This window comes from Pteronotus mesoamericanus, unplaced genomic scaffold (genome assembly GCF_021234165.1).
Source record: "Pteronotus mesoamericanus isolate MK-2021 breed Mesoamerican mustached bat unplaced genomic scaffold, CSHL_Meso_final scaffold_705, whole genome shotgun sequence".
Lineage (NCBI taxonomy): Eukaryota > Metazoa > Chordata > Mammalia > Chiroptera > Mormoopidae > Pteronotus > Pteronotus mesoamericanus.
This window is the reverse complement of record NW_026555326.1, coordinates 17827243-17834174: the sequence shown is the minus strand read 5'-3', so window position 1 is coordinate 17834174 and position 6932 is coordinate 17827243.

Sequence of the window (6932 nt, the reverse complement as noted above, 5' to 3'; positions counted from 1 at the left end):
GGGAGCAGATGTTGGGAAGCTGGAGAGGGAGGAGAGGACGAGGGGAGGAGCCTACTGGTGGGAGGAGGGGCTAATCCTTGGGAGGCGGACCTAAGAGGTCGAGTTTGCGAGGCTATGGAAGCCGGAAGGGAAGTAAATTTTCCTGGATAAGGTGGCAGGGGCTCCCGGCCTAGAGCAGAGAGCGGCAGGCAGGCATTGGGTGCCCTGTTACAGGGGGAGCACACTTATTGCGTACTTCCATAGTACATGCAAATTATATGTAAATATGCCCTTTTGAGTTAGCAAGTTACCATAATTGCAATAACCCCTCGCCTTTTCAACATAACTCCCTTAGTAAATCAGGCTGTGGAATGGACGCTGGGGCCCTGTGGGGAGAGGAGAAAGAGAGACGGTGGGCGGGGAACATAGTCACCCTCAGTACCCTTTTCCTATTCATATTAAAGGATGAGGTCCAGATTACGCCCCTATTCGCTTTGGGAATCGTGCGGTCCCACAGCGTAGGTCTTTCACCGTTAGTGTCGCGGCTCGAGGCCGCAGTTCTACCTCGGAAGTAGCCACTTGACTGGGCAGCCTTCGGCCTCCAGCCTCCGGACGTCGATCCATCTAGAGAGGGTATGGACAGGGCCAGTTTGGGAGAGGTGAGTGAAATGACAAAGGCTTGGGGCGGGCGGGGGGCGGGGAACAACCCTTCCTTCCAAGCAAAACCATGTAAAACTAAACGAATAAACAAAAACACGCCCTGCAGGACCTCTGTTGTTGGTTTTGTTCATTTGCCAGCATTTTTATTGATTGGGAGCCCTCTCCATCAGAACCTCTGTTCCAAAGTAACCTCTGTCCTAACCTTCCTAGGGCCTTACTTATTTTACAGCAAGGCAAGTTATTTGAGCCCAGGTCTTGAGTGCCCCTTTCCCTGCCACTTATACTGTTTGATTTGGGATTACTGCCTTAACCTCCTTTAATCGAGATTTCTATGTCTGCAAAGGGAATCCAGGAATATTAACACTTTCCAGGGTTTTGTATTAAAAAAGAGTACAGATTACTACTATATATAGTACTGTTACTATTATTGGAATAATATAGAATAGATGATGAAATAAAAGGTCACTGCTTCAGTGTTTAATTGGAAGGCAGAATAAAGGTAGTAACTTGAAAATACCTATGTAAAACATGCAATATGTGCAAAAGTAGAGCAAATAGGATACCTAATTGCCAAAGGAACATAGAGGAGTATGGTTTACATATGTGGTGAGTGAATGAATGAATGGCTTAAAAATATTGTGAGCCTGGTCTTAGAATATTTATTGGATACAATCCAGCAGAAAAAAGAGAGGCTAAAAAAAAAATTGTATGCTGAAGAACAGAAATGGGAATTTGCTCAAATTATGAGAAGGCAAAATGATAGCTATGTTAAAGCAAAAGTACAGAAGCAATGAAAGATGAGGCTGAGAGTGCCAAAGATAGTTTAAATTTGTCACCACTGGTCTGGAGTGGGGAATCATTAGTCATCTGTCAGGCCTAGCAGCTCTTGGCTAGCTCCCAGTTAGCTGTCGGACAGGTATCAAGATGTGGCGGCCCTACTTTTGCCTAGAATTCTTTTTTAATTTGACTTTTAGAAAGAGGAAGAGGGAGAGAGAGAAAGAGGGAGAAAGGGAAATACTGATTTTGTTGTTCCACTTACTTATACATTAATTCATTGGTATGTGCCCTGAGGTCTTACCCAGGATTGAACCCACAATCTTGAGTATCAGACTTTAACCAGCTGAGCTTCCGGGCCAGGGCATGCCTAGAGTTTAAAGTGTCATACATTCATCTCCTTCAGGGGTAGGATTCCAAAGGGCCGTTAAGAACACCCCTTTGAAATACTGTAAGAAAGGCTATGACAGCTCTGCTTTTTATAGTGAGAAGTTTTTAATTTTCTAATGACAAAAACACATTTCAGGAACATCTCTGTTGAAACTTTTAAGTAGGAACTTTTTATAGCTATAAGCAGTTGACTTTCATTAAGGGAGACCTCCCTCCTGCCCCGCCCCCCCCAACAAAATAGAAGAGTTTGTTTCAAGTTTTCTGTGTTTATAGTTCTGAGGGTTCATATGTGTACATTTCTTTGTGTTTTTAATGACTTCTTCTTTCTGATTTCTTCTGGGGTTTTTTTTGTTTGTCCATTTGTTTAGTTTACCCTCTGGTTCTGAGTCTCCAAACCTCTCTGGTCTGAGCTCAAGGCAGGAAAGGACTCATTTTTGTATTATAGCTGTATCCTTAGTGTCTGCCACAGGAAAAAAAGTTTTGTTGACATAGCACTGGGAAAGTACCAACAGGGTCAGGTAATGTCACTTATTTAAATTTTATCAAACTGGAGAAAGAAGCTGGCTTACTCATCAAAAGTTGGTAATACTAAAGGACTCAGGCATAACACAGCTCTAGTTATACTTTAAACACCTCTGTAGTTAAAGAAATTATAAAGTCTGATTTTCCCCCCAAACCATTGTATTTTGGGCTTTTTATTTTTAGAGAAAAGAAGCTAGGAGTTATTACTCAAGCCCCTACTGTGTAATAATACAAACATTACCTTATTTATTCCTCATTAAAACCCAATGAAAAAGATTTTATCCCATTTTATGGAAACTAAGTTTCAGATGGTTGTAATTGTCTTTCAAAATTATTTTACTTCAACTCACAGTAAGAAATGCATTTTATATCATGACCGCTGAAGAACACATAATCATGTCTTCACTGAGCTAAGTTTCATGATTCACCCTTACTATATGCAATGCATTGATACTATTTTTAAAAAATATTTTATTTATTTTTAGAGAGAGGGTAAGGGAGAGAGAAGAGGGAAAGAAACATCAATGTGCAAAAGATATACTGATCAGTTGCCTCTTGCATGCTCCCAACTGGGGACCTGGCCCGCAACCCAGGCATGCGCTCTGACAGAATTGAACCAGTGACCTTTTGGTTCACAGGTCAGCACTCAATCTACTGAGCCACACTAGCCAGGGCTAATATTTTCTATTTTATTTCACTTATTTAAAAAAAAAATCCTCACCGAAGGATTTGATTTTAGAAAGGGACACACACACACACACACACACACACACACACACGCACACCGCCCCCCCCCCCCCCCCCCCCCGCCCCACCGATGTGAGACAGAAACATCACACAAAATGTATAGCCTAGGTATGTACTCTGACAGGATCAACCCCACAACCTTTTGGTGCACAGGACACTCCAGCCAACTTAGCCACCCGGCCAGGGCTATTTCATTTAAAAAGTTTTGCATCTTGTTAAATCAGTTTCACAAACTACTAATAGGATACAATCAATAGGTTGAAAAAAAACTGGTCTGAATTTTCAAAATCATGGAAAGTGGTAAAGCTAAGATTTCAACTAAATTCATGCTTTTTCCAGCAAAAAAAAAAATTCCTCATCAACATTTAATAATGCTTTATTAGTTATGTTATGCTTAGTTTCTTCTCATAGGATGGAGCCAGCATGATGATCCTAGACAAAGAAGTAGACCCACCCAGTACTATAACATGAGACAAAACAGTTACACAACTATATAATGACATTAATTCTCCTGTTTGGTATGTGAGTGAATGTAGCATTTGCTTTGATTTCTAATGCAACTTGCTATCCACAAAAATGGGCAATACATTAAATTTATCTGGGGCTATAGACTAGACTCACAGAGTTTGTCTTAGCTTAATAGCAAAATCTTCAAATTTTAGTAAATTTTAAGTTATTTTTAACTTCACTTATGATAGGGCTAAAATGAAAGATGACGACACCTGGGGAGAAAAGTAATGGGAGTGGGGAACAGGGTTTTGGGGAGAAAATAAGGAATGGTAGGTACAGAGAAAGCAGTAGACAGTCCCCCAAATCTTATTTTAGCCCTTCATCTAATGAACTGAAGATTGCCTTAGCTACAGAATAACTTGTTTCATGTTAGATTTTAAAATAAAATTTTAAAAGAGTACTTAAAAAACTCTGTAATATTCATGTAAATCTCAAAATCATCCACTGGCCTCGTCTCCCAAAGTAAATGGATACATCTCAAACCCAATCATGATAAGGAGAGTATTTCCTTGGATGCTTATGTCAATCCTATTACCAGTGGTTTATTTTTCCATATGTCTATCATCTCTAATGTGTCAGCATCCTTGCCCAGTCCCTCATCCCCTCCCACACGGATAATGGCAACAGATGCCTTGCTGGTTTCTTTTGACTCCAGTTCTCCCATCCTTGCATGCAAGCTTTATACCTTTTATACTGTCATTCAATCAACAGGTAACTGTGATAGTTGTGTGTTCTTCTAGTTTATGTCTCACTGTTGCTTATACACATCCCTCTGCCTAACAGGTCTCTTTGCTGGGTCGTACTCCCATGTCCACCCCCGCACCCCCCAACCTACTGCTTTTCCCGGAATGGTCTTCTGTTTTTCACCTATCTAAAGTCTACTTACCTTAAAGGCTTAACTCAAGCCTACCTTTTCCATGAAGCCTTCACAAATTACTCAGCCCAAAATGATCTCTGAATTTACATTCAGCTCTTATGCAGTAGGGTTAAGTAACTTGATTTGACCTTTTTTTTTTTTAAACCATGTCTTGTGTCTTGCTGTTCTTGCTTTATCAGTTAGACTTGTCCAGCTAACTTCCTACCCACCTCTCCTGGGAAGTCATCCCTGATCCCTGTCTGAGCTGTGTGCTATTCTTCTGGGCTTTCACAGCTCTCTGCTTACTGTTAAGTAACTCACACTGTGCTGTGATCATTACTGACTTGAAAACAGAGCCTAAATCAACTAGCTTCTAGCAAGTGCAAACGCGTAGAACTTAAAAAAAAAAAAAAGGAAATGTAAATATCACAGTAATTGGCTCCTACTTCTGACAGCATGGATGAGAAAGGGCTTTCCCAGTAAAATACAACTAGATCCTGGATAAATTACAGCAAGCATGATATTTAGCACACTGCTGAGCCTGCTAGAAGGGGAAATCAGAAAAAGGAAAAAATTAAATTGAAACCTGTATGAAGGATAGCCAACCAACATGCAGTAGGAAAAGCAGGTTTGCAGTAGGACAAACACCAATACCAGTATTGCGAACAGACGCTAACCCTTGGGCTGAGCCAAGGAAGGGGAGAAAACCTGGCATTCCTGAATTAAACTGGGACTCTTGAAGGGGCTAACACAGTCCCTGAGCAGGAGCACCCTTTGGCTCCTGGCAGAAGCAAATGCAAATTCCTCTCTGGAGGAAGGTACCCACCATTTAGGCCCTCTGAATTCCTATATATTAAGCTTAACAAAATATAAGCTTGAAACCCAAGAACATAAAATATATGAGGAAACAAGCTACCACAGGCAAAACAAAACAGATTTTAGACACCCAAGGTAAGTTACAGAATATAAAAATAACAATTAACAATCCCAACAAATTTCAAAGAACCGGTATCCCAAAGACCACATTCTCTGAGCACAAATGATAAAGCTGAAAATATCAAAAAGATAAATTCTTAAATACCCAGACACTTGGAAATGAAAAAACTTTTTGAAATAATTCATGAATCAAAACAGTCATAAGGGTAAGTTCAATGCTCTTAGAATTAAATAATAATTAAATTAGTTTACAACAGGAAAACTTGGGGAATGTAGAGAAGCAGGTGCTTAAAAACATACACTAGAAAAAAAAGCTTGACAAATAATTAGGTGTCAAAATTAAGATGTTTTAAGATTAAAATCTAAAGAAATCTGAAAAATACTATAAAAGAATCCATAATTAATAAAATGGTAAACAAATACAGAAGGAAGAGGATCAACAAAGCCCAAAGTAGTAACTAATGGTAGACAAGTAAAATAACAAATTTCTGGTGCAACTGATCAAAGGAAAGAAAAAGCACTAGTAGAAATGAAAAGAAGGACAAGACTACATGGAGCAGAGGCAAAAACAAAATACAAGAAATTTCATTAAAAAAAAGACATAAAATGCACAAAATTCTAGAAATACACTTTTCCTAAATTGATGCGAGAAGATACGGAGCCCTGGCTGGTGTGGCTCAGTGGATTCAGCACTGGCCTGTGAACCAAAGTCACCTGTTGGATTCCTGTTCAGAGCACATACTTGGGTTGCAGGCCAGGTCCCCAGTAGGGGGCGTGCTAGAGGAAACTGATTGATGTATCTCCCCCAAATCGATGTTTCTTTCCCTCTCTAAAAAATACCGTATTTTGCTGTGTATAATGCGCATCTTTTTGCCCAAATTTTTGAGGGAAACATAAGGATGTGCATTATACATGGGCATAATGATTAAATGCCATGGGAATGATCCCACGTATAATACACAACAAAAATGTGGGTGCGCATTTTACATGGCAAAATACAGTAAATTAAAAAAAGGATTTAAAGAAATACGAAGTCCAAATAACCTATAATTATTAAAGAGATTGAATCAATAAACTTTTTCCTACAAATGTAAGTCAGGCTCAGATGGCTTAATAGGTGAGTTTTACCAAATCTTCAAGGGACAGTTCATTTCAATCTGATGTAAACTCTTCCAAAGAATAAGACAGGAGAAAATAGTCCCCAATGCACATGGTATACAGACTAAAGAAGCATCTTAGAAAATTTTTTAGAAATCTTGCAGAAAAACAAAGGCACTAACATATATAAGAATATTCATAGCAGCATTGTTTGTAACAGCAAAAAATTGGAAATAATCCAAAGTCCATTGATAGGTGAATGGATGAGTAACATGTGGTTTATGTGCTTGAAGAAAATGAATGATCATAGCTACCTACAATATGGATAAATCTTGGAAATAATATGAAGTGGAAAAAAGCAACCTATAGGGTACTATTAGAGTATAAAATTTTCATAAAGCTAAAGGCAAAACAACATTTTTAAAGGATATACATATATATATTAGGTAACAGACAATTA